This window comes from Phyllostomus discolor, chromosome 2 (assembly GCF_004126475.2).
Source record: "Phyllostomus discolor isolate MPI-MPIP mPhyDis1 chromosome 2, mPhyDis1.pri.v3, whole genome shotgun sequence".
Lineage (NCBI taxonomy): Eukaryota > Metazoa > Chordata > Mammalia > Chiroptera > Phyllostomidae > Phyllostomus > Phyllostomus discolor.
In genome coordinates this window covers 145,004,540-145,031,536 of record NC_040904.2, presented here as the reverse complement: position 1 = coordinate 145,031,536, position 26,997 = coordinate 145,004,540, and the positions used below count along the sequence as shown (strand labels likewise).

The window sequence follows — 26,997 nt, the reverse complement described above, 5'->3', positions numbered from 1 at the left end:
AAAGCAGACTAATCTTTTGAATTTATTATTTAAATTACTCTCCTTACTAAATGTTCTACAGAAAGTGTACCCTTTATCACCTGCACCTAAGGAGGACTGCCTCTGCCCCTGCCCTTGGCCCTGCCCTTGGTCAGCCAGGACTCCCAAGGACTATAAACAGATAGCAAAGACCCATCAAAACTGTTTCATGTTATTTAAGAAATGTTCCTCAACTTCCCCTCCAGCCTTTAAAGACAATTTTTAAAAATTTATTTTATAAATAACACACTTTGGGAAAATCTCCAGTGATCTTCTATTTTGGAAAATCAGGTCATTGCCTTTTTTCCATATTTTAAAAAACACTTGGGAAAACATTCTTTTCTTTTTTTTTTTTTTCTGTCCCTGACACTTTATTGGTCACCTCTAGGCCTGTGCCTGGTTGGGTGGCTCCAGGGCTCAGCCACTATTCACCACTCAGCTAGGACTATGGAAAGGCCTAGGACTAGCCCTTGAGGGTCACAGACTGTAGAATACAAAGGGGTGGATCTGGCCTTTCCCTGGCCAGCACGGGGCACCCAGGTAGGGGCTAAGAGCCAAGCTTGGTGCCTGTTTGTCAACCTAGTTGTGTTTGGATAAGTATCCCTTGCTGTCATCCACGTTGGGCTTGATTGTGTCACTGCCGGGCCTCCAGCCAGCGGGACAGACATCCCCATGCTCATCTGTGTACTGAAAGGTCTGGACTGGCTGGAGAGTCTCATCCATGAAGCGCCCCACAAGCAAATCACTGATGGTGATCTGGTGAAGGACACCCTTGCTATTGATGATAAAGAGGCCCCTGTAGGCAATTCCCTCATTTTTCTTCAGCACACCATAATCATGGGACAAGCTTCTGGTTCCATCAGCCAGCAGGGGGATATTCAGAGAGCCCAAGCCTCCCCTTCCAGGGGAGGGGAGGTTGTTAATCCAAGCCAGGTGGGTGAACTGTGAGTCTACAGAGACCCCCAGCACCTCTCAGCTCAGCTTGCGGAAGTCCTCGGCATGCTCATTGAAAGTGATGATCTCCGTGGGGCACACAAAAGTGAAATCCAATGGGTAGAAAAAGAGGACCACGTATTTCCCTCTGTACCTGAAAGCTCCACCTCCTTGAAGGCGCCACCCACCTCGGCAGTGGCCTGGAAGTCCTGCGCGGGCTTTCCAATTTGAGCGTTTCCAGATACCTAAAAGCTGCGTGGGGAAGGGTGGGACGCACAGAGCAGCAGACTAGGGGACTTGCGTTCTCAGAGACAAGTGCTCGCAGTACAGCGGAGCCTTTTTGAACAACATTCTTATGTGCTTATTCACTTACTGTTTAAAGAAAAACACGACAATGTGAAATAACTGCTGGATGGAAGTCTACCAATGTTCAAAGCTTTCCATGTTTTTACTGCATATCAGACGAACTGACTTACAAATATGAAGAACAATTACGACTTCCTACGTCCAAAGTTTCCACTGATACTACCATAGAGACTGTAGCTAGAAAAGGGGTGACACCTTTAGGGTATCTTGCATTCAGAAGCTGTGGTTAAAGGGGGGACCGAGGGAGGGGCAGAAGAAGCGGCCTAGCTCAGAATAACATGCCCCCCTCCTCACAACTGCTGGGAGCATTCTCTTTCTCTCGACACATTCCTGCGTAGAGATGACTGTATTCCTCCAAATAGCTATCAGAATTTCTACAGTGAGCAAAGCAGATTTTGATGGCTGTTGAGGTTTGAATCATGTGGCATGGGGACGGAGTTTGATAAATCCTGTGGAGTTACCGCCCTGGAGGGCTTGCGCAGGCTGAACAAAGAGGACCCGCAGGGGCGGGATCAGAGGACAGGGACACGGGAAAGGATAGCCAGGCTGTCACCTCGTTCAGAATTGCCCAGAGTAAAAGTAATCTCTGTCCTCTTATTCTTGCTTTATCGAGTGACTCTCTACTCACAGGACCTCAAACTCAAACTAGCACATTGGTGTCAAGATAATATGAGTTAAGGAGTGCTTTAATGGTACTTAAGCTTTTTATACGTATTTGTATGGTACAAGGTGAGGCAAAAGTAGGTTTATAGTTGTGAGTACACAAAACAGTTTATTTTTGTACTATTATGTATTAATTACTGTATTATTTTTCCATATAAACAACTATAAACCTACTTTTCCCCATCTTGTATATATTTTTATATATATCTATATTTATTTACATGGAAACTACTATTAATTTCATATAACCAATTTATTAGCAAACAAATGACTGAATAACCAAATAAATGCCAGGGTCCACATAAAGTGCTTACAACAGTACTTAATACATAGTAAGCACTGACTAAACATTAGCCATTTTTGTGCCTGGTTGCCCTCAAGGTTATAATTACAAGTCTCACCGGAAGGGCATGTGCACAGGGAAGTCACTAACTGAGACCATCAGTGCAACGTATCAACTACTCAGGTAGACTGGAATTCTTTGGTGTTGGATGCTGGGGCAGCCAAGCAGCAAGTGGCCTTGTCAGGGCTTGCGCCGTTGGAGAGAACTTAACATACTTTGCCTCCAGGGACTGGCCAGGCTGCTTTAAATCAAGCTCTACTTCTCACCTGTGGTGTGGATGTAGGGAACTTACTTCATTTTTCTAAGCCTCAGTTTCCTCACATGCAAATAGAGATAATAATAGTGTTGTGAGAATTAACCGAAGCATAAAGCAGCTAGCATGACATCTGGCCCTTAGCAAAGACTCAGAAAATATTGGTAATTATTATGCATTCCGCCTAGCTGAACTTTTTGTTATTTTGTGCCCAAATGAAATGATGTATCTTTTCCACAGTTTAACAGCAACAACAAAAACAACATGTTCTAGAAACTAGAGCCAGCTCCTAGTGAGGCAAAATTTAAAGACAGTCACCTTTAAAGATATTTCAGTAAATAGGTACAAAGACAAGTCTCCCACCATCTGTCTCCATAGCTGTCACTTATTTTACCACCTTTACAGCAGGGCTGTTCCATTGAACCCAATGCCCACTAAAAGTAACAGCTGACAAGCACCATTATTGTATCACATGGTATGTGACGGCACTGTGGGCTCATTTTCCACATGCTGCAAGCCGAAGAGCTCTCAGAATTCTTCCTTTGTTTTGTTCCATTTTTTGGTATTTATAAATGTGAAAAGAGACATAGTGAAGAATCGGGGCAGAGTCCAATTTCTAGTGATGTGAGGATTTGAGTTTGTAGGCAAATGAGATATAGTGAGCGGGATGCCTGGCACAGGGGGCTGGCTGGGAATGTATCACTGGCTTGGTTGCCTGACCCTGAGACACTCCTCTCTCCACACTAAGCTCTCAGCAAACTGACCCCTTGAGCCCCATCCCAAGCTCTAGGAACTCAGCAAGGAGGGACTCACAGAGCCCATGTGGTTCTACAACAAGTCAGCCACTGTAGGAGACCGTTCTGCGTGGCATGGGCCCAGCTCCAACTTGGAGATGCACAGGACCCACGCCCATGGATAGGTTCTCCCGTGGGGAATCAATCAGGCCTACAATGTGCCTAGGCTGCTATGAGTCTTGCTTTTTGCTAAAACTCCCTCACCCTGAATTGAGTAAATTACATTTACTACAAAGTAACTTCCTAAAACCCATGCTAAACTTTCCAAGGATGAGTGTAACCAGTTCAACCACTTTTGCCTTTTGCAAATATCCCTCTTCTGTGATGTGATTAGCAGCATTGGCTCTTTGTTTTCTGTGCATGGTAACCACCTAAAGCAAACCTGTGCATAGTAAATGAGGACCATCATGTAATGTGCCAAGGGATAGAAATAAAGGCCTGTCATGGCAGAGGCCGTGGCTTTTGCTCCCCTTGAGAGAAAAGCCATGCTGTCCCTTTTCCTCCACCGGACTCAGTGGTCTGTGTGAATGTCACATTTCATCCATAATGATGTTGACACTGCAGGCCATTGTCTGCATCAAGCCATCTCCCAGGTCTGCTCTGACTTCAGGCTCCAGCTCGTGCAACGTAACTGAGTCCTAGGATTATTCTTCTGACCTTAGATCTCTCCTGATACTACAGCTCTTCTTTCAAGATTCAAGATTCAGTTCTACTTTGGAATATTACTCCTGACTGCCAGCTCTGTATCTGAGGCCTTGTTAATTCTTGTCAAAAGTTTACAAGCCAACTGTGGTTTGCAACAAAACTGTCATGATACTCTTCCCAATTTATTAGAATTTCCACATCTTGTTGACCTGGTGGTCTCCAGTTTTCCAAAAGAAGGGGTGTGTGTGTGTGTTTGTGTGTGTGTGAAAAATCTGTGTTTTCAATCCTTACAACTCATTCATATTCTAGCTAAGACTGCAGGCCAGCTTGGGCCTGTGAATTGCTAGTCTGCAAGTGCTTCATAATAACCTCTCTGTGCCTCAGTTTCTTATCTGTGAAAGGAAGAAACTTTTTAAGATAAAACCTAGGGCCCTTTCCAGCTCCAACATTCTTGTGATTCACTGAAGAGAGAACCCTGGACAGGAATGGGTCATGAATGATTTCCTATTTTTTTAGTAAGAATCAGGAAGTTGTATAACAGGGGAGAAAAAGAAGGAAGTGGACATGGGAAACCAGCTGATTCCGTTGGTTCCCTGTATTACTCCTCAACCCTGATTAACTCCAGCCTTTCTGTGGCTATTCCGGAGTGCATTTCCCTCAGCTCCCTCCCCACTCAGGGCTTCTTTGGGATACTGGTTCTATGCCACCACACTGGGTCACAATCTCTCCTGTCTACTCTTCTTGCAGCTCCTGAACACCTCAGTAAGATACACAAAAAGCTGTTCTAACTTCAGAGTGGCCGTGGATACTCTAACAGTCATTCGCTGTGGCTTGTTAGTCAATTTACTTGTTTTTTTTTGTGAAAAGTTCATGGGTTTGTTCCAGTTGGCTGTGTTTGATTTTATAGACAGAGAATGTACCCTTCTCTCACCTACCATATCTCAAGTGGGGTTTATGGAGAGAAAGGATATGAAGAACACAAGTTCATCATAGCTAGTAGGGAAGCAACTAGACATGGTTCTGAGTTCACTCATCTTTCTGGGCTCTGTACTGTAGGATGAAGGTATTGAGCTCTGTTGTTAAACGAAGACCTGAACACTCCTTGGAATAAGAGAATGATCAGATGAAACTCTTCCTGCCTTTTTTTCAATTGTGGGAGCCAGGTGATAGATGTCAGATACAAGTGAGACACACACTCCCCTTCCAATTAGTAATTTAAAGGGAAATGTCTCCAAGACTCTGTTCCACAATCCTTGCATCAGAGATCAAGACAAGATTGGGGGAAAAATATCTTTAGACAGAGGGTATAGGGTGGGTGTAGTAGATATGGCTAATGCCCTTTCAGATCCCCTTGACCAACTGGCCCACCCCCTTCCCCACCCATAACGCTTCCCACAGCTTCCCCCTTCTTTGTAGAATTGCCCTCAGCCAGATAGTACCTATAGGCTACACACACACACCCTGAGCACCCCAGAAACCTCTGTCCAACGAGCAGGAGGCTATAAACTGAACTCCTTGCTTCAAGATGGGACTATCTTTGTGACGCACTTTGAGACACAGGGTTTTCCCCCTGGGACAAGATTGAAGCTAGTCTCTAGCGAGAGTCTCGTTCTTGCTTAGCTTCACCCTCTCCCCCAGCTTTATCCTGTTTTCCTCACTCTTCTTCTAGTGGGAATATATTCTCAATAAATTACTTCAACAAGAATCTCCATTTTAGGCTTTGCCTCTAGGGAGGCTGACCTAAGACACTAGAGGTGTACCTCCTAGGCAGTGGAGGTGGATCTTGAAATGGGGCTTCAAGGCAAACCCTTGGGGAGCATTGTGGTGCCCCCTGCAGTCAAGGAACAAAGAGGATTGGTTCCTCACTCAGGCCTGAGGATGCTCAAGTGGCTCATGAATGGTATCTGACTCTCACCTTGGAAACCTAAAGGCAACTATCTCCACGTGAAGCCAGGAGGGTGCTGCTGCATAGAGATGACCTGACCCCAGATTGAGGAATGCATGAGTGCAGAATGGACCACCATGGGCCCAGGAGAAGAGCAGTGTGGGGTCTTTGAAGTCTATAGGGCTGCGTGGAGTGGCATGCAGGCCTCCGGCGAGCTCTTTTAGTGGTGTATCTCAGAGTGAGGAAGTGTTACACTGGCCAGATCAATCCTCCCAGGTCAAAGGAGATGCAAGAGCAAGGAACTGAGCAACAAACCTCTGACAAACCCAAGAAATTCCCCTATGAGGGAAAAAAAATCACCTGTGACTACCTGCTGACCCCATCCAAGGATTTCAGCTTTAACCCCTGCCCAGTTCAACCAAGTGACAAAGATCATTTTCCCTTCTTTTTTCTCTCTCCCCCTACTTCAGGCCCCATGACAGAGAAATGACAGGTAGCTCAGATGAGCTGGGAGAAAGGGGAGATTGGAAGGACCCCAGACTCCCTCCCCACTGCAGGCTCATGAAGCAGCCCAGGGCTGGAGGAAGAGCGGTGCCTCCATCTCGACTTTGAGTTTGGATTTTTGATTATTATGTGAGACTGAATGTATTCAGTTTCCCAAACGAGACTGTTTTTACCACTAAAAGTGACTAACGCTGAGAGTGATACCAGATTTTATCCATGAATGAGAGAAACCTATCTCCACTAAGTTGAATTTAAAGTGATGGTGGGAGACGGAAATAATGTGTGGCTCACATTCTGTGTGTCCTGCTCGTGTAACATATGGTCCCATAAGTGGGGAGCGGCAGTGCTGCCCACCGCTTCCCGAAGAGAAGCCCTGCATGATTCAGTCGGCGGCACCTTCAGTCCCAGCGCCAAGGATAAAAACGTCTATTGAATAAGGATCTGAAATATCAAGTTCTGAAAGTTTTGACTGGCCAGGTGCCAGGTGACTCAGAGCTGTGTAATGTAACTAAATGAGTCACAGCATCCCCCTGTGTGCTCTGGAGGAATCTGCCATCTTTATGTGGTGGCAACTTTCTTCCGTGGCTCCAGCTGGAAATATGTGCATTAAGTCATTGAACTATTGAGCCCTATCAGGTACTGAAGGTGGAAATACAATGACACACAGACCTATCCTGCAACAATACAATTTGCAATGTCTTCCCCTTTCATTTCAGAAGAAGAGTAATTCTGTCAGAGGTGATGATTAAAGTGAGGCTTGATCAGGGATGGCTTGAATAGGGTGGATCACAATATTAATGGCACACTGGTTCACCTGAGATGCTTCAGAAAATACCGTGTTCCACCTTGCAGAGATTCTGATTTACTGGGCTGAGCATTGGGATATTTTTTAAATTCCTCAGATATTTTTAATCTGTATGCAAGATCTTGAACTATGTTAGATTATCCCAACAAAACTAAGTGCCAAGGGACCAAGATGATAAATGTATAAAATTTTATTTTCTTATTAGTGGTTTTAGTAGAAATTTTTATTTTATAAAATAAGAACCAATAACAAACATTTTAATATATGCATCAGCTTTTTGCAATTTTTTGTATGCCTAAGATATCCAATTGATTAATAAAAGAAATACTAGCATATGAAATCTACTTGAGAACACTTTTTAAAAATTATCATTTGATTACCACTTTTCTACAAAACCTCTTTTTGCCAAGTGACCCTGATTAGTTTCAAAAATAAATTTCTTATAATAAAATGTTGACCTGGCTGGTTAGCTCAGTGGATTGAGTGTGGGCTGCGAACCAAAGTGTTGCAGGTTTGATTCCCAGTCAGGGTACATGCCTGGGTTGCTGGCCATGGCCCCCAGCAACCACACATTGATGTTTCTCTCTCTCTCTCTCTATCTCCCTCCCTTCCCTCTCTAAAAATAAATAAATAAAATTAAAAAAATAAAATATTGAGTATATTAATAAGATACACCTGCTAATAAATATAGGTAATCTCTTGATTTCTTTTAGGGACTATAATATTCCTGATTCAACAGCAAAGACTGTCTTTGAAAAATCAAATAATAGAATTCATAATGCCAAAACATTCAGGGTAATTCCCCAGGCAGCTTGTTTCTGGATTTCCATCATGGAAATAAAAGATGAAAAAATTTCAACAGGATTTTATACAGGTTTATAATATGTTTTTGTAAATTAAAACCACAATGAGATAGCACCTCACACCTGTCAGAGTGGCTATCATCAGTAAACCAACAAACAAGTGCTGGTGAGGATGTGGGGAAAAGCTAACCCTAGTGCACTGCTGGTGAGAATGCACAGTGGTGCAACCGCTGTGGAAAACAGTATGGAGATGCCACAAAAAATTAAAAATAGATCTGGTTTTTGACACAGGCATCCCAGTTCTGGGAATATATCCAAAGAAACCCAAAACACTAATCTGAAAGAGCATAAGTGTGGGGAGGATCCGCCCACAGGGCCCTTCCCACCCCCGCCCCCAGCTGCCAAGGAGGAGAATAAGTCTACCAACACACAATCAGCTTGGGGAGGAAAGGTGGCCAATCTCTCAAATGGGAAAGGCCAGGAGCTTTTTCCCCAATGGGCTTTTATTGGGTTCGTTTGCACAAGAATATAGGTAAAGCTCATTAATCATTGTCAGGCTATAAGGATTAAACAATGGATAACAAAGAACTCTGAGGACCTATTTTGAGTCAGGGTCAGATAACTAAAGAGCTGTAAAACTTTGAGGAACAAACTTACTTCTTCCTTGGACCCTTATCATTTAATTGAGAGCATTCTAAACAAAGCAGGTTTCATAGGATTTTACATATTCTTTCTTAGGCCTGATTGCCCAGGGGACCCACCCTTTCCAGCACAGGGCTGCACCGCCCTCTGTCATTGTTTCAGGCTTAAGTCAGGCAGGGAAAGTAAGGCAGCCAAGAGATTAGAAGACTTCTTGCAGACAGAATGAGGACTCAGGCTTTGTCAAAGCCAAGAGGTGAGAGTCCCTCACCCCCTTTCTCTATAGCCCCCCAAGTCCTTTCCTGGGTCCTCCACGTGATCATGCCTGTCTTAGATCGTTCCCCCCGCTTGGGGAATCTTACCTGTCATTGACTAACTGATTAAAAATTGGGGGCCAGTTATGGATGAAGTAAAAGGAGCAGAAGTGGTACTCCTACCAGGGAGGTAAGCTATGTCTCCTTAGTGGCTTCTGGTCCTAAGGTCACCCCCTCAGCCTTAGCCTTGAGGGGGGTTATAGCTTCTGAAACCAGGCAGGGTGGTTCCCAACACATAAGCACCCCTATGTTCATTGCAGCCTTATTTATAATCACCAGGATATGGATGCAGCCCAAGTGTCCATCAGTAGATGAATGGATAAAACAAATATGGGACATTTACTCAATGGAATACTACTCATCTGTAAAAAAGAAGAAATTTTTACCCTTTGCAACAGCATGGTGGGCTTGGAGAACATTATGCTAAGTGAAATAAGTCAGTCAGAGAAAGACAAATATGTGATTTCACTCATATGTAGAATCTAATGAACAAACTGAACTAACAAGCAAAACAGAGACAGACTCACAGATAGAGAGCAGATGACAGTTGTTGGTTGAGGGGCCATGAGGGAGTGGAGGGATCGAGCAAAAAGGAAAAAGGACTCGTGGAAATGGACAACTGTGTAGGGATTACTGGGGGGAGGAGATATAAGGGGGTTAAATGATAATGGAAAAACTATAATTAAAAAAATTGTGTTAGAGGTAAAGGTAAAAATTATTCATTAGTAATTTCTGGGTCCATCATTAATTATTTAATTTATTTTACACCCTGGAGGCAAATGTGCAGTGTGAAAAACTGTTGGCTACTTAATCCCAGTAATTTAAATAAATTGTTTTATGCACACACACACATATACACACACAGCAGCCATGTGTAGGAGTGATTTTTGCCTATATCAGAGAAATTTAGAAGTGAGGATGAGTAGAAGACAAACATGTATATTTTTTCTTTCTATATCAGTGCATACATTGTTTTCAACCTTTTTTAAAAGTTATCCACATCAAATTTTCTCTTTATCTTTTTAAAAAGTAATCCCTTACCTTTATTTTTTTGTGCCTCAGCCTTTCCTTCTATTAATCAAACTGTATTCTCAGTTATAATAGTCCTGTCCACCCACTTAGTTCACTCATTTGTCCCTTAATCTACCATTTGTGATATGACAATTAATCCTATTATAGTCAACTGTCACGCACCAGGTAATGGCTTTGAAAAGAAAGGACATGCTAATTTCCTCATTAATAGATTGAGTAGCTTGCCTCATAACCCAACTTTCTTTTTCAACGTTTAATCATCGACAGAGCAACTTCTTAATGGATAACAAAACCCCAAACTTGTGCCCCTGGGCAGTCCCTCCTCACACCCTCTCCACACCCTCCCACCTCCTCCTCCCATCCCACCCCCAGCCTTTTGGCAGGTGTCTGGGGACCTTCCATGAACCAGAGTAACAGATTTAACTACATTCAGAGATTAAAGAATCTAAGTCATAACTGTTTTTCTGCTTTCAACGGTACATACTTTTTTATTCCTTCCTCTCTTCAATTTTGCCTTCTCTTTTTTACTCTCATTGTTTTGCTCTTTCGTATATATTTTTCTTTTCTCCTTTCCTCTTCCATTCTTCTCTTGCACCTACCTATGCCGGTTGCCAGGGATCCCTAGGCATTGTTGATTGTTACCAGTACTCCACAGAACGAAGCCATTGTGGTCTGAGACCTATTAAATGGGTCAGTTCTCTCTTAGCTCAGAACAATGGAGGGCTGTGATGATTAAAGAGGTACATCCTGAAAGTCACACGGGTGCCAGATGGGAGGGATATTCTAGGGAAATTGATCATAAAGGGATACAGTGGATATTCCCTGGAGTGGTTTGCAAGTCAGTTTCAGAAATGAATATCCCAAAAGGTTTGGGACACTGGTGATAAAAGATGGAGCACTTCAAGGAGACATCTTTGAAACTGACAACTCTGATCCCAGAATGTCAGGACAAAAATAATATGTGGAGGTTCCCTGTCATTCCCTTCTCCCCATGTACCAAAGAGAATTGTGATTTGATCAATAAGGCTTTCTGTCCCTCCTGTCAGGTGGAGACTCAGTGTCCAGGGTTTTTACTGGAGTCTGGTCTTGTTGGGCACTCCCTGCCAAGCATATACCAAAATTCCAAACTCTCAAAAGAAAACAGGTGTTCAGCATAAACCACATTGTTTTACAAACAGTTCAGGACCAGTGAGCCTCAATTATCTTTAGGGTACAATGGGGCACCTCCCAAAATTTGTTCCCAGACACCAGCCAAGGGCCTCCTTACAATCAGACCTTTCTTATGATGGCTGACTCAGGTTTGCTAAAACTCCTTTCTGCACAGTAGGTATGTTTTTATCCCCGCCATATACGTATAATATTGGGAAAGGAGGCTTAGGGAAGTCAACAAGTAGCTAGCTACTTAGCAAGTAGCTAGTGAAATTGGGATAGACACACAGGTCTCTGACTCCCAAGCCTCTACATTAGCCTGTGAATTACAATGTACTGAAATTTTATTTAAAAAGTTTGAAAGAGACTTTTGTTCCAGCAGAATAGATGGCTATTGAAGGAGTTCAGGACATGCCATTACAATATGTACTGCTTGGCATATCAATTATCTTGAGTTAAAGTTACTTGCAAAACAGCAGGTACCAGAAGGGCACTCTGACCTTCCTTTTTTCCCCAAAAGCAAGAGAGAAAATTTCCATGGGAAAGACGCCCTTCTTGAGCCACGAAAAGGAAATATTGTATCACCTATGCCAGGGTGCTGAAGCTGAGAGAAATCTGCACAAAGGGTCTTTGTTAAAACAATTCTTAGCTTCCTTTAGCCTCTCCTCACATATTTAATTTAATTATTTATTTGGAAATTGATGCAACATATTGAAGACCCTTCTAGCTTTAGGAAGTATGACATGCCAATGTTTTTTATTAGTGAAATAGGCCACAAATCGATTTGATTAACATACTCTCTTATCTTTTGGGTATCTTTATGTAAAAGAGAGCAGGATTGACTGGAGGCCACTGAGGTTGATACATTAAAAGCACATATTTCTGTTTTTATGATTTATTGGGGAAATTTTTTTTCTTAAAAAATATTTGAAAATAGTTATTTTGCATAAAAATTTATGTATGTTAACATAGGTTTATCATTGTTAAAGTGATTTAACACAGAAATCTTTTTAAAGTTCTCAGTTTTAATTTCTAATAGTTACTTTCCCCTGTATGTACAATGTATAGAATATACACTCAGTATATAAACACTTACACCTAATTACTTATTTGAGTCTTCCTTCTTCTTGTGAGGGCTCCTATGTACATGTAAATAAAATTTGTATGTTTTCTCCTGTCAAATCTGCCTTATATCAGTCCTAACCAGAAACCATAAAAGGGCAGAGAAAAAATTTTACCTCTCTTGGAGTACATTCAGAGAAGTGCTATACACAAGTATATTTTCAGAATCATTGTTATCACTTCTTTTAACTTAGGCTTGGGCAGCTTCGGAAATGCAAGTCACATTTAAGGAGCATAGGAAACTTTTGTCATGTATGAGGAAAAAAATAAAGAAACCAGCATGCCATCAGTGTGAATCCTTAGAAAATATCTAAAATTTACAAGAAATCATGGGCCTTGGCTGATGTGGCTCAGTGGATTGAGTGCTGGCCTGGGAACCAAAGAGTCGCTGGTTCGATTCCCAGTCGGGGCACATGCCTGGGTTGCAGGCCAGGTCCCCAGTGTGGGGCACATGAGAGGCAACAGTACATCGATGTTTCTCTCCCTCTCTTCCTTCCTCTCTGCCTAAAAATAAATAAAATCTTTTAAAAAAAAGAAAAAAAAAAAAGAAATCATGGATCCTTGATTTGTCCCAGATTCTGGAGGTAATAGACAAAGTTTGTTACAGGATGCAGCCAAGAAGGGGGACCCCAAATGGGCGTTTGAAATGGGGTCCAGAACTCAAGATGTCTAGGAGATTTTAGGATGTCTTCACCCCTCCCCGCCGGAGATTTTAGGATGTCTTCACCCCTCCCCGCCCAGGGTGTGGGTTGGGGGAAGGGACAAATGGAGCAGGGCCATTGAGAGCTGTTTTGCATAGCAACAGCCTTGCAGCTAAGCTCTGGAGTGGTCATTTAACATATCTATAGCCTTTGGCTGGTTGCTTAGATATGTTAAATAGCTGTGGCCATGCTCAGAGCCAAGGGAATGGAAATAACTTCCCCACCAAGACGTAACTGGGGGGCAGGTCCCCCGAGTTACAGTGCCTGTGTGGGAGCTTGGAGAAGATTAGCTCCATGACATGGGGTGACACCTGCCCAGACTCATGATGGCAGCCCAGTAAAGCTGGAAGGATATGAGTTCTGGCATGTGAGGCCGAGTGTGGGAGGAGTCGGAAATGGGGCTGCAGACAAAGACGGGCAAGGCAATTTAAACCGAGATGCGGCAGCCATTGGGGGGAGAACCATGCTGCTTTGGGGAGGAGACCATGCAGCAGCCCTGAGAGAGGGAGAACCATGTGGCCTGGACAGAGTGGGGACTCTCCCTTCCCACAGCCCTGAGAGAGGACCACGTGCCTTTGCCAGAGTGGGGACACCCCCCCACCCCCCCCACCCCCCGCGCAGCTTTAGAAGGGGGAACCACCACCTGGTTTTAGCAGAGATCCCGGCGACTCAGCTGAGGGTGCCAGGAGCCCAGGGAGATCTCCCAGTCGAGATGGAGTACTAACTGGGAATAACCAGACGACTGCCTGAGCCATGGGCTTCTATTTCCTTTCCTGAGATACGGTACTCTGGACTGGGCAAAGGGGGAAGGAAGGAAGGACTGTGTCTGTTTGTGGGTGTTTTTAGGGACTTTAGGATTTTTGATAAAGACATTAGGTCACTACTTGAAGTTTGTATAGCATTAAATAAACATTTTCTTTCCTTTTCACAAATCTCTGGCATTGAGAGATGTCTTTCCTCTGGCGGCGGACATAACGGACCCGGGGCCTTCTTTCAATAATAGTATATCGTCCCAGGTCCCCCTTGTGTGTTCTGTAACAAGTTCACACAGGAAAACAGCCAGTTCTAGGTATTTCAAGCAGCAAGCCATCGACACAGGGAATCCCTAGCTGGCACCTAATGTCCTCTCGTCTCCCATGCCCAGTGACCCCACTGGCAGCACACCCTTAAGGTAGGGTCATTTCCCATTCCTGGGAGAACAGTCCTGATTTCCCTGATTCTATCTCTACTGCTTGGTTTTCCTGCCAATCAAGGATAACCCCTAGGAGAAAACTGTCACTTCTCCTCAGACACTCCTCCGAAAGACTATCAACTTGACTGTGCATTTCCTCCCCTCCCATCCTACCCCCAATTGTAAATTCTGGTCAAAAGGATATATATTTTGAGGGAGGAACAAAGACAGAATCCCAACAAAAATATGAGCGGTGCTCCTCTCCCCACAGGTATTGTCTGTTAAATGTTAGTCTGGAATCTGGGAAAGAGAATAAAGCAAAGGGCAAGATGAGACACACTGAGTGCAGCAACACCTCCTTGTTTTCCAGTCACGGGTTAAAAAAACAACCCTCTCTGACAAAAGAGATTCGTGCAGACTTGGGAGGATTCACTGGATTCGCTTCCCGCTGATGACAGCTTCCTAGGATGCTGCTGTTCTTGGTCGTCTGAGTCAGCAGTGCAGGAAACAATTTTTCTGATCCTGAGCTTCTCCTCCTCTCGTGCTGTCTGTCTTCTGTTCCTTTTGCTGCTTCTAGGATCACTCTAGCTTACATCCCCCACCTCACCTATAGGTCGACCATAAAATTAAGTGGCACAAAATTGAATAAGGAAAGAAAATAAAATAAATTATAGGATTAAATTTCAGGGTTGTCTTCGAATTGAATATATTTCTTAAAATGTGAAAATTATATGTGAAAATTAATTAGATATTTACATAATCACTGTCTACTCAGGCCACATGCAAGAGTGGGTAGGACGGTGGGTGTAGGGAGGCAGGGGATGAGTGCAGGTGAGAGTATAAGGGGGATAAATGGTAATGGGTAAAAATACAATAAAAAATAAACTGTTTTAAAAAAAGAGTGGGCAAGTGATGTTTATAGCAATCTCCAAGCCCGTGAGGCTTCCACCTTTCCCCCCAGAGTGGCTCATATTTGTTTTGTTGGTGCAGTGAGTCGAATGGCTTGTGTCCCCTCAAACGGAGCGCTCAGTCTTAACCCCCAGTGCCTATGAATGAATGTGACTTTATCCAGAAAAAGGCTCTTTGAAGATGTAATTAATTGTTAGGAACCTCCAGATGAGACCTTGGATTTAGGGTGGCCCCTAAACCCAATGATGTCTCCTCATGAGAGTTAGAAATGGAGAAGACATGGGGAGAAGACAAGGTGAAGATGGAGACAGAGATTGAAATCATAACCACAAGCCAAGGAATGCCAAGCGTCACTCGCAGCCTCCAGAAGCTAGGAAAGGGGTGTGGAATCAGTTCTCACGCAGAACACCTTGATTTTGGACTTCTGACCTCTGAACCTATGAGAGAGCAAACTTCTGTTGTGTAAGCCACCCCGCTGGCAATAATTTGTTAGAGCAGCCCTAAGAAACTAATACCCTTAGTAATTCTTGGTATTCCTCATTGTTAGAGCTTACTTTTTAAATCTAGTGCTACTCCTACAGTTTCATTATAACAGGCATGGGCATGTTTTTTGTTTTGTTTTGTTTTGTTTTGTTTTGTTTTGTTTTGTAAAGGGCAAAATACTAAATATTTTAGGCTTTATGTGCCATACAGTCTCTACCACAGCTACAAAGCCCTGCCATTGCAGGGCAAAAGTAGCTGCAAACAATATGTAAATGAGCAGACAGGGCTGTGTTCCAATAATACTTCCTTAACAAAAGCAGGTGGTGGGCCAGATTTGACCTGAGGGCCAGTTTGCTGACTCCCTGCAGTACAGTGCTCTCCCCTCAGTTCCTGGTGCCCCATCTCTTGTCAGTCCTCATGGAGTCCTCTCTATACGATTTCTCCCTGAAGCACTAGGAGGTCTTCCGTGCAAAAAGATTTCATGTGGCTTGTTTTGATTTTCCAAATTCTCTGATATAGGTTTGTTCTGAGTTCCCACTGTTACCACTAGTTATTTTAAAATAATCATCTGACCCAATTTATTTCCCACTTCTCAGTTTAAAAATATTTGTCATGAAATTTTGTGTTCCTTTTCTTTTTACATGACAGAGCCATGTCCATAGTGAATTTCCGGAACTAATGATGGAGGTATCTGTGATTGTCATTTGTGTTGACTTGTCAGCTGCTGGTGACCGCTTCTGAGTGTGTGGGTGGCCTCAAACACTGGGGACAAGCAGCCTTTCAGCCTTACAGCTTGCTGAGTGAAGGAAATAACAAGAGCAGAAAGAAGATTATTGTACATAACTTTTATTTTAAGATCAAGCACAGTGGGGTGGAGGAAGAAAGGAAGAGAAAGTGACAGATTCTTCTGAAGCAATAAATGATTACTTGGAGGCAGGAAACATAAGCTTAGGGAGAAGGAGGTAAATAAACAAAACAGAATTTTGTGCTAGTAAATCAGAATCAGTTACTCAGCCTGCATAGGACAGAGAACTTTACAGCACAAACATCAAAGTGACAAAAGAAGCTTTATATGGATCCAGAAATATTTAGGGTTAATAATGGGAAGGATACTGAAACCTTCATAAAAAATCTGAGATAAATAGGCTCTGATCTAGACAGTTCATCTTCTCTTCTGTTGCTTAGTTTTACCCCTAGTTAGTTTCCAATGGCTGCTGTAAGAAATTACCATGAACTTGGTGATTTAAAACAACAGGAATTTCTTCTCCCACAGTTCTGGAAGCCAGAAGTCTGAAACAGATGTCCCTGGGCTGAAATCAAGGTGTCAGCAGGGCTATGCACCCTTAGGAGGCTCTAGGAGACAGTCTGGTCCTTGGCGCGTTCAGCTCTGGTGGCGGCTGGTGTTCCTTGACTTGTAGCCACATCACTGCAACCTCTGTCCCCTCTTCTATCTGCCTTTCCCCTCTTTTGACTGTGGGAAACCCCCCTCTGCTTCCTACTTAGAAGGATCTTCTGGTGGCTTTTAAGGCCCATCCTGATAATCCAGGACTACCAGCCCCTCATCTCAAAATTCTTAACTTCATTACATTTGCAAAGATCCTTTTTTGGCCATATTAAGGTACCAGTTTCCAGGGATTAGGATGTGGATATCTTTAGGGACTGCTTTTCAGCATACTGTAGCCCCCAACCTTCATACTCAACCACAAAGAAAACCAGTGCAGTTCACAGACTCAGATTTCTCATAAGGCAGTTTAGCCCCTTGAGTAGGGTGAGGAGGTGGGGTGCAGGGTGGCTGAGTTTCTCAAAGATTTCTTTCATTTTCTCAAAGATTTCTTTTGATCACATGCAGCATTTCAGCATCTCCCCATTCACTGACTCCCCAGAATCCACATGGCTGGCCTTTTCTTTAATCAGGCTTTGCAATGGGGAGGGATTATGAACAAGAACTAAAAAATATAAACAGTGGGTCATGTTGTAAATAGGCAGAAACCCAAGAAAAATTCTACAATGAACATTTTTTTAAGAAAAAAAAATGTCTAAATATGGACATAGGAGAGCCTGGACTCTAGGGATGTGACCCATTGTAGTGATGCATACCCACCCACTTCCTCTCAATCTAAACATACTTACAAAATTGTTCAAAACCAGGAAGCATTTTAAATGGCTCCTGGGACATTTCCACCTGAATACCCTGCCACATGTACCTCAAATGCATTACCACCAACACAGGACACAATATCTCCTGCCACCAGCATGTTCTTCCGTCTTCATTGTTGCAGCTTGAGAGCAGCTGTGCTAACCTGGGACGGGTGCGCTTTAGGACTCAAACCCCATGAACTGCGTGCAGACTGCTAGGTGGATGTGTAACAGGGTGTAGCCAAGAGGGGGACCCCAAATAGGGATTTGAAATGAGGTCCAGAACTCAAGGTGTTCGGGAAATATTAGGGTGTCCTTACTGCCCCTCCCCACCACACACACACAGGTGTGGGTTGTGGGAAGGGACAAATGGAGCAGGGCCTTTGAGAGCTGTTTCGTACAGTAACAGCTTTGCAGCTAACCTCTGGTGTGGTCATTTAACATATCTATAACCTTTAACTGGTTGCATAGATATGTTAAATAGCTGTGGCCAGGCTCTGAGCCAGGGGGATGGAAGTAACTTCCCTACCAAGATGTAACTGGGAGGCAGGTCCCCCGAGTTACAGAGCCTACATGGGACCTTGGAGAAGATTGGCTCCATGACACGGGGCCACGCCTGCCCAGACTCACGAAGGCAGCCCTGTGAGAGAGAATCACTATGAAGCTTTAGCACAGAACTGCCACTCAGCTTTGGCAGAGTGGTGACCCCCACTCCTTGCAGCTGTTGAGGAGGGAAAACCATGCAGTTTTGGCTGAGTGGAGACTCCCACAGCCATTGTTCAGAGAGGACCACTAGGCTGTGGCAATAGAAAGGAGAGCCTCTTGGCTTTGCCAGAGTGGGGATTCCCACAGCATTAGAAGGGGGAACCACCACCTGGCTTTAGCAGAGATCCCGGCAACACAGCTGATGGTGCCAGGAACCGAGGGAGGCCTACCAGCCAAGACGGATTACGGGGATGAACCAGGGGCTGCCTGAGCCATGGACTTCTATTTCCTTTCCTGAAATAGGGTACCCCAGACTGGGCAAAGGGGGGAAGGAAGGACTGTGTGTGTTTGTAGGTGTTTTAAGTGACTTTGGGATTTTGATGAAGATATTAGGTCACTACTTGAAGTTTGTAGAGCATTAAATAAACATTTCCTTTCCTTTTCATGAATCTCTGGCATTGAGAGACGTCTTTCCTCTGGTGGCGGACATAACGGACCTGGGGGTTCCTTTCGGTAATAGTATATCGTCCCAGGCCCCCCTTGTTGTTCTGTAACAGATGTGCATTGGTGCTCTTATCGGGAGAGAATTCCATAACCCTCATTAGATTCTCCATGGAATCTTTCACCTCAAAAGGGAAATGAAAGCCTGCCTCGGTGTGGTACTCAGGCAGGTCTACATAAATATCTGCGGCACACCTGTGCATTGTCAGTAGAGAATACCCACTGCTTCATTCTGCGGGCATTTGTGTGTTGTTGTAAATTTGCTGGATAGCTAGTGGAGGATTCTCATTCAGTGAGTCGCTATAGAACAAATTCTGCCAACACTCCTTTTTCCCAAGTAGGACTACTCGTCCAGAATCAAACATAAAAGTAAGGTTTTGATCTCTCTGAAGAAAAGAATTTCACTCTTAAGAACAAAGAAGCAAGGGACCATTGTGCGTACTTCTTCCACATCCAAGGATTATTTTGATATACAAACTTACAGCTAAGTGACCTTCATATTCATGGAATGCTTGCCTCTGCTTCCTTCAACTTTGCTGAGACTTCAGTTATTTAGGTCTCAGCTTAAACATATTCCTTTTCACAAAGGAAGACTTCCCCAGTCAACATCCCTGGAAAAAGACCAAAGACTCAACTTGTGAAATATGGGGTCTTGCTGCTTACTGAATATTTAGTCAAGAAAGGGAACTAACCATCAGCTGGAGATTGGAGGCTGTTATTTTGGTCTTAACTCTTAGAATAGCCCAAGGTTTCCCTGTAGCCCCATCCCTTCCTGAAGTCTCTCCGGCAGCCGCAAGGAAGGTCTGGCTTGTGCTCAGCAGCAAACACACTTCACTAGGCTATGACATTGGAAATGATTTAGTGGACATTTTGAAAACAAGAAGAGTTACAGTGCTCCTTCAGAAAACCAGAGAAGACCAAGGAGATTATGTCACTGAAAACAATCATGATGAATATTCAAGGGAAGAAGACATCAAGGATTTTTCATTGAATTTTTAATTTTTGGAAAATACAACAAAATGATATTGATTTTAGAGGCACTTATTTTCCCTAGAGAAAATATTCTTATATCAGCCCATAGATTTTGTTTGTGGCATTATCACAATTACAATGAAATAATACATTTGTATAATTTTATGCTTAATGACTTTTTTTTGTAATTTTCCATAAGCCCTGCAAGGACAGAGGCTGTCTGTCTTGTTTGTGCTTAGCAGTATCATGCAGATAGTAGATAACAAGACTACTATGATTAATCAATTAATTAATAATTAATTAAATTAATTAATAATTATAGAATTATGATTGTTTCTATTTCCCATTAAGAACCATCCTTTGACCACAGCAATTATTTGTCATATTGGATATGAGTCTTGAAACGAGTTTGTTCCCCATGCCTCTCCTTCAGGCAGGGTTTCTCAACCACAGTACAGCTGGCGTTTGGGGCAGGGCAATTCTTTGTGGTGGGGGGTTGCCCCGCACATTGTGAGGTGTTGAGCAGCACCCCTGGCCTCCACCTGCTGCACGCCAGCAGCACCACACTCCCTAAGCTGTGACCACCAACATCTCCAGATGTTGTCAAATGTTCCCTGGGCAGCAAAACTGTCCCCATCCTGCAGTTGGAAACCACTGCTTAAAGGAAGAACAGAATCACAAGACACATTTCTGAACCTGGGACAAGAGTCCCCTGGCAAAATGAAGAAAAAGAAAAGGGAACCATGGCTGAATGACCAAAAAACAAAGCACCTGAAGTGATGCACCTAGGCATTTTTTTTATCTACTATAATAAATCTGTAATCTAAAAAAGTTCTCTTCTATTTTTATTTTTGTGTTTTTTATGATCTAGTTTTTTTTTTTACGAAAAACACTTTTTGAAAAATTCCGACTCTACCTCTGTTAAACTAAGATGACAAATTTTATTTATTTATTTTTTTGTAATTCAGCAGGACAGTACCTGAGGCTGAAACAGATGGGAATGTAAAAAGATCACAGAACTGGGTCAGCTGAGATGTGGCTTCCAACACACCTGGCCCACTCTCCCTGGAGTGTTTGGCCAGAGCTTCTGGCAGCTCCCTTTGGACAAAGCTGAAAGGCTGGAGCTGTTACAGAACAAACAAGGGGGGCCTGGGACGATATACTATTATTGAAAAAAAAAAAGCCCCCAGGTCCGTCATGTCTGCCGCCAGAGGAAAGACATCTCTCAATGCCAGAGATTCATGAAAAGGAAAGGAAATGTTTATTTAATGCTATACAAACTTCAAGTAGTGACCTAATGTCTTTATCAAAAATCCTAAAGTCCCTAAAAACACCCACGAACAGACACAGTCCTTCCTTCCTTCCCCCTTTGCCCAGTCCAGAGTACCGTATCTCAGGAAAGGAAATAGAAGCCCATGGCTCAGGCAGTCGTCTGGTTCTTCCCAGTTAGTACAGTTAGTACTCCATCTCGACTGGGAGATCTCCCTGGGCTCCTGGCACCCTCAGCTGAGTCGCCGGGATCTCTGCTAAAACCAGGTGGTGGTTCCCCCTTCTAAAACTGCGGGGGGGGGGTCCCCACTCTGGCAAAGGCACGTGGTTCTCTCTCCCAGGGCCACGGGAGTCCCCACTCAGCCAAAACCGCGTGCTTCTCCCCCCTACAAAACTGTGGGAAGGGGGAGTCCCCACTCTACCAAAGCTGCGTGGTTCTCTCTCTCAGGGCTCCAGGAGTCTCCACTCTGTCAAGGCCGTGTGGTTCTCTCTCCAATGGCTGCCGTGTCTGAGTTTAAATCCCCCGCGCCAATCTTCTTCTGCAGCCCCATTTCCGACTCCTCCTACACTCGGGCACACTTGCCCTCAATCTGCCGTCTTCTTCAGCTTTTCTGGTCGCCATTGTGGGTCTGGGCAGGTGTGACCCCATGTCATGGAGCCAATCATTTCTGAGCTCCCACGCAGGTGCTGTAACTCGGGGGACCTGCCCCCCAGTCACATCTTGGGGGGGAGGTCCCTTTCCATCCCCCTGGCCTAGAGCATGGCCATAGCTATTTAGCATATCTAAGTAACCAGCCAAAGACTATAGGTATGTTAAATGACCATGCCATGGATTAGCTGCAAAGCTACCCTGCATGTTCTTGCTCTGTGTGCCCCTTCCCCCACCTCACACCTGTGGGGGAAGGGGTGAAGACATCTTAAAATCTCTGGACACCTTGAGTTCTGGACCCCATTTCAAATGCCTATTTAGGGTCCCCCTTCTTGGCTGCACCCTGTAACAGAGCTACTGAAAGTAAAGACCCTCAGAGGGTAAGGTGCTAGAAGTTGCTTAGTAATCTATTTGACTTTTGTGTTTTCCCAGTTCTAGATCTTTCTAAATAAAGCATAAGAGAAAGAGAGGGTTTTAAAGAAATAATGGTTTCTAACAACATGGGAAAAATATTTTTTCTTTTAAAAATTGTGGCTGTTTCTGCATCCTGGGAGAACTGCAAAATTCATCCCTGTAGGAAGCCTGTTGTATTTGTTGAAGAATATATAAGGAATTCACTTGCAAACTCAAGGCAAACTAAATCTCAAATGTTCCATGTAACTTTATTTTCCAAAGCAGACCGAATCCTCATGAGCTTGCCTCCCACTGGGTAGCAGTGGGGCTTACATCCAGTTTGAGGGGTGGGGACAGCACACTAACTTTTCTAATTAATGGTGTATTTGACTGAAAATATTCTGTGTCGAGTAAATATTCTCGGTGCCACATTGAGAACAGAGAGGGAAAGAAGAAACCAGCTCTTGTGGGGAGATACACATTTTATTTTAGTTTAATTTTTTCTTTTTCAAAAATAAACTTTACTTTTTAGAGCCACTTAGATTTGCAGCAAAACTGAATGGAAGGTACACAGATTTCCCTTATAGTCCCTACCCTCACATAGGCACAGCCTCCCCCACTACCAGAATCCCACACCAGAGCTGTACATTTATTACAATCAGTGCACCTACACTGACACATCATTATCACCCAAAGTCCATAGTTTACATTATGGTCCATTTCTGGTGCTGTGTATTCCAAGAGTTTTAACAAGTATTAGTGACATGCATCCACTGTTACAGTATCATACATTATAATTCCAGGATTTTTTAAAAAAAATCTTTCTTATTGTTGACACATTTTAATCTAGAAATCTACCTGCTAACTATTGCCGCTTCCCATCCCACCTTGAATTCACAGCAACGGGGTGCCTCTGCCTTGCCCCACTGACATCTTGTGGCAAGTTCCACAGCTTGAATCCCAGCAGCTTTCATCGGTCCCCTGAGGGCCTTTCAGAGCTAGATTCTTAACATCTACAAGCCTACAAGAATCTGGAGGTCTATCTCAGAAGTCTGCACATCTTCCTGGTCTGTGAAACCCTTGTCTGTCTCACTCCAAAACCCCTGGGGAGCAAGACATCCCATCCCCCATCTGGCAAGAGGAAAGGACAGAAGCCCCTTTGCTATCTTATCTCCTGCTACTGATCTGATGACCTTCCTCCTCCAGGACTTCAGCCTGGAGACAGCCTCCTTTCTCTAACTGTTCTACAACCGTCGTCTCCCTTCTTTTTCCCATAATCCCTCAGGGCCAGGAGGTGGCTTTCTATACCATCACCTCACAATTCCCGTATCCCTTTCTAGCAGGGACTTTTTTTTTTTTTACACTGAGTTCTCTCTCCCTAGACTAATACTTTTATTTTGCCCTCTGGACTCTGCTCTTGATATGTTAATAATGACCCAAAGAATTTAGAAATCATTTCCCCTCTTGACAAAGACGAGCTTTTAAGACTATTATTCAGTTTCAGACAGCTCTGGAAGTCAAAAGCTGGATATTGATTTCCCTTCTTTGCATTCCTCATGTTGCAATCCTAATCCTCCCGAAGGCAAGCAGAGAGCTCTGGCAGAACTTTTATTTTTACAAAAGAAACTTTAATATTTCTCCTACTCACTTTAATTTTGTGTTGAGATGGGGATATCGCTTAACAATGAATGGCTTTTGCAAATAGCAGGAGTGCCCACATGCAACTGTATGCAGCTTTAAGCTCTCTGGAAATCAGACTGGCCTGACACTGAGTAGGAATATGCACCAGCAGGCAAACACAACAGGCCATTTATCATCATAGACTCAAAAGCCAGGGAGTCAGGATAGATAACTAAGAATGATAGGGGATGCAAGAGTTGGAAAATTTTAGTTGGTAACGCATATGTTAAAGCTATTGTTTCAGGAACTGCAGGTACAGCCCACCACTCCTGGGAGAGATGCTGACCTCCCAGGACACAGCTGGAGACATCCGAGCCATTGTGTTCCAGGGAGAGACAGTCACCACCACCTCCCCCCACCACCCCCACTGGGGGACAGCTAACTGCCTGGGGCAAGAATACTGCAGCTTTTATATCTAATTTTCCCTGAATCCCAAAACTCCTCACCCACCTTGTTCTCTGTTATGAAAAGGCTAGCTTGGAAGGAAATGTAAGATGGTCCCTTAGAGTTAGGGTGTGAACTTGTCATCTTCTCAGATCACCTGCCATCTGAATAAAGTGTCCATAAAGATTTGATCCCTGTATCTGCTTTTTGGGTTCGATATGTGACAGGCAGCACAAATGCTGGTCTTTTCTGATTTCAAGAACAATTTTTTTCACACTTCAGAGAGGGCATATGCTTTCATTAGACAGAAGGCAAATCAAAATTTTCTTTTCTGTCAATGGAGGGTTTTAACTATTTCCCCCTTCTACATGTTATTTTTTTTCTGGTTATAAGTGTAAAACATATTCAAATTGTTTCATTCATCGCCATATAGGCCCTGTACAGAGTGGGTGTATATCTTGTATGCACCACATATCATGCATAGAAATTTATGATAGATAAAAGTGGAAGTTATTAATTAATACAAAAAAGGGACAAAATCAACTTTTGTATTTCCATTGCACACCTTAATAGGCCTTTTGTGTGTGAAAGACAAGGCCCAGAACCAGTACTGTGGAGTGGGAAGGTTGAGATAAGGTTCAGCATGATAAAGGCAAAGAGCTCCTCAGTGAGGGAAGGGGATTTTTCTAATGTAAATGACTTCCTGTCTCAGCTGGATCCATCTAAATAGTGGGGCTTGTGTAAGAAAGGAAGTGGGAAAAAGGAAACCTGGGATATAGGACAATCCTCAGCAATTTGTCAGGAGAACCGGTGGGAGGGAGCGGGAACGGCCACCGGCAAGGCACTCCTTTTAAAGGTGGAAGCTGAACACTGTAGGAACACAGGTGTCGAAGATCTGATTTCCCTCTGTTTGCTCCCCATTGTCCCCCTTGGGATAGCACTGCCTTGGAGAATGGAGGTACAGCTATGGGTGTGCTGGGGAAAGAAGTAGGGCAGAAAGAAATGGTGCTTTGGTAATAAAATGACCAAAAGCAGCTGGGAAAAATCTGGAAGTATGAGTTTGGGGTGAGAGCTGATAAGTTACAATGCAGATAGGTATCTTCTCTACTACCACCCAAATCTGGGTTTTTCCAAGTCCATTCGAAGGGAACTGCATATTTTTTTAAGACAGGGGAAGGGAAGGAGAAAGAGAGGGAGAGAAACATCAATGTGTGGTTGCCTCTCACGCACCCCCTACTAGGGACCTGGCCTGCATGACTGGGAGTCAAACCGATGATCCTTTGGTTCTCAGGCCAACATTCAATCCACTGAGCCTCTCCAGCCAGGGTGGATTGCATTTCTAATGTTAAATATGAGTGTGGTAGGTTTTAAATGGCCACCAATTCTTTGTCACTCCCCATATCAACAAGTGGTGTTTGTTTCCCACAATCTTGAATTTGGCCTGACTCTGAGATTGTTTAATGAAAAGAACCTGGTGGTAGAGATACTGTGCCAATCCTGGACCTAAGTCTTGAGAAGACTGGCAGTTTATGTTTCTCAGAACCCTGTGTTGCCATTAGCTCTTACAAGGGAGGAGAAATTTTTTTTCCTTCTATCCTCCTAGATTCTTCTTATCCTAGTGGGCAGCACTTTGACTGACAAAGACAAATGAACAAGAGAAAAACAAACAAGTTTATTAACATGTATATCCTACATAAACATGGGAGCACTTAGTGATGAGTAAGTCATAGGATGGTTAGAACTTGGGTTTACATAGCATCTTAGCAAGGGATCATTATATATTTAGAAAAATGATAAGACAAAGGAAAAGGACTTCTAGTTCCCATGGGAAGGCAAAAATATGATAAATTAATGGTAAATAGGGCTAGTTTTTGGCAAGTTTTGTTATGTGCATTCCCCCTGGTGCCATCTATGGACTAAGTATCTAAAGTTGTCCTTGGCAATGAACCTCTGTCCTTCATAATATGGGGTTCAGGGAGTACCTTTCATGTCTTGCTTTTAGGCAAACTGGAACAGGGGAGAGACCTTTCTTTTACCTGCTTCATTTTAATTGCATTCAGCTCAAAATAATCCTTATGTCAGAGTGGCACATTTTGGGGTGGCATATTCTGCTACCCTTCACTATGCTCTAGAAAGATCACATACAGAAGCCACTTGGAGAGTTGAGATGGAATGTGAGAGGTTCTGAGATAACACGGAGAAAGTGACGCAGCCAAGCCCCTGCCTTCCAGCCATCCTTGCCAAAGTGCCAGGCATGTGAGTCATTGGATATTGCAGCCCTGGCCACTATCTGATTGTACCTGAGGGAGAGACTTCAAGAGAGACCAACAAAAGAACTTCTTCTCTGGGCCTAGGCAGCTCACAGGAATGTGCAGTAATGATGTGTGGGGTAGCGCTGGACAGGGCTCCTCCAATCTGGGAAAGGAACGCTGGCCGGAGGGCCCTGGGCAGAAAGAATGTCTATTGCTTTGAAAATGGATTGTAATTCCCTTCTTACCTTCTTTTGGGAGTGACTTTTTGTACTGTGACTGCTTTTTGACCTCTTCTCTCTGCACTTACACACCGCGGTAATGCAGCTTAGAGTCACATGCAAGACTCGCACCCCCTTTGTCTGGGACTCAGAGAGGTGCGGTCCTGCGTCACCGATCTGCCGCCCTGGGTGCTCCCTGTAATGAGAGTAATAAAGACTATGTTTGCTCCATCCAGAACTCCTGTGGTTTTTCTGGCTTACCTGAACCGAGCGGAGATCCTCGGGCTCGACCTCCTTCATTACCAT

The 26,997-nt window shown here is 43.7% G+C and overlaps 1 pseudogene; it reads right to left on the bottom strand.

Annotated features, from left to right (window-relative positions):
- Window positions 1-549: 549 nt before the first annotated feature.
- LOC114489849 lies at window positions 550-26,997 on the bottom strand (annotated as a pseudogene).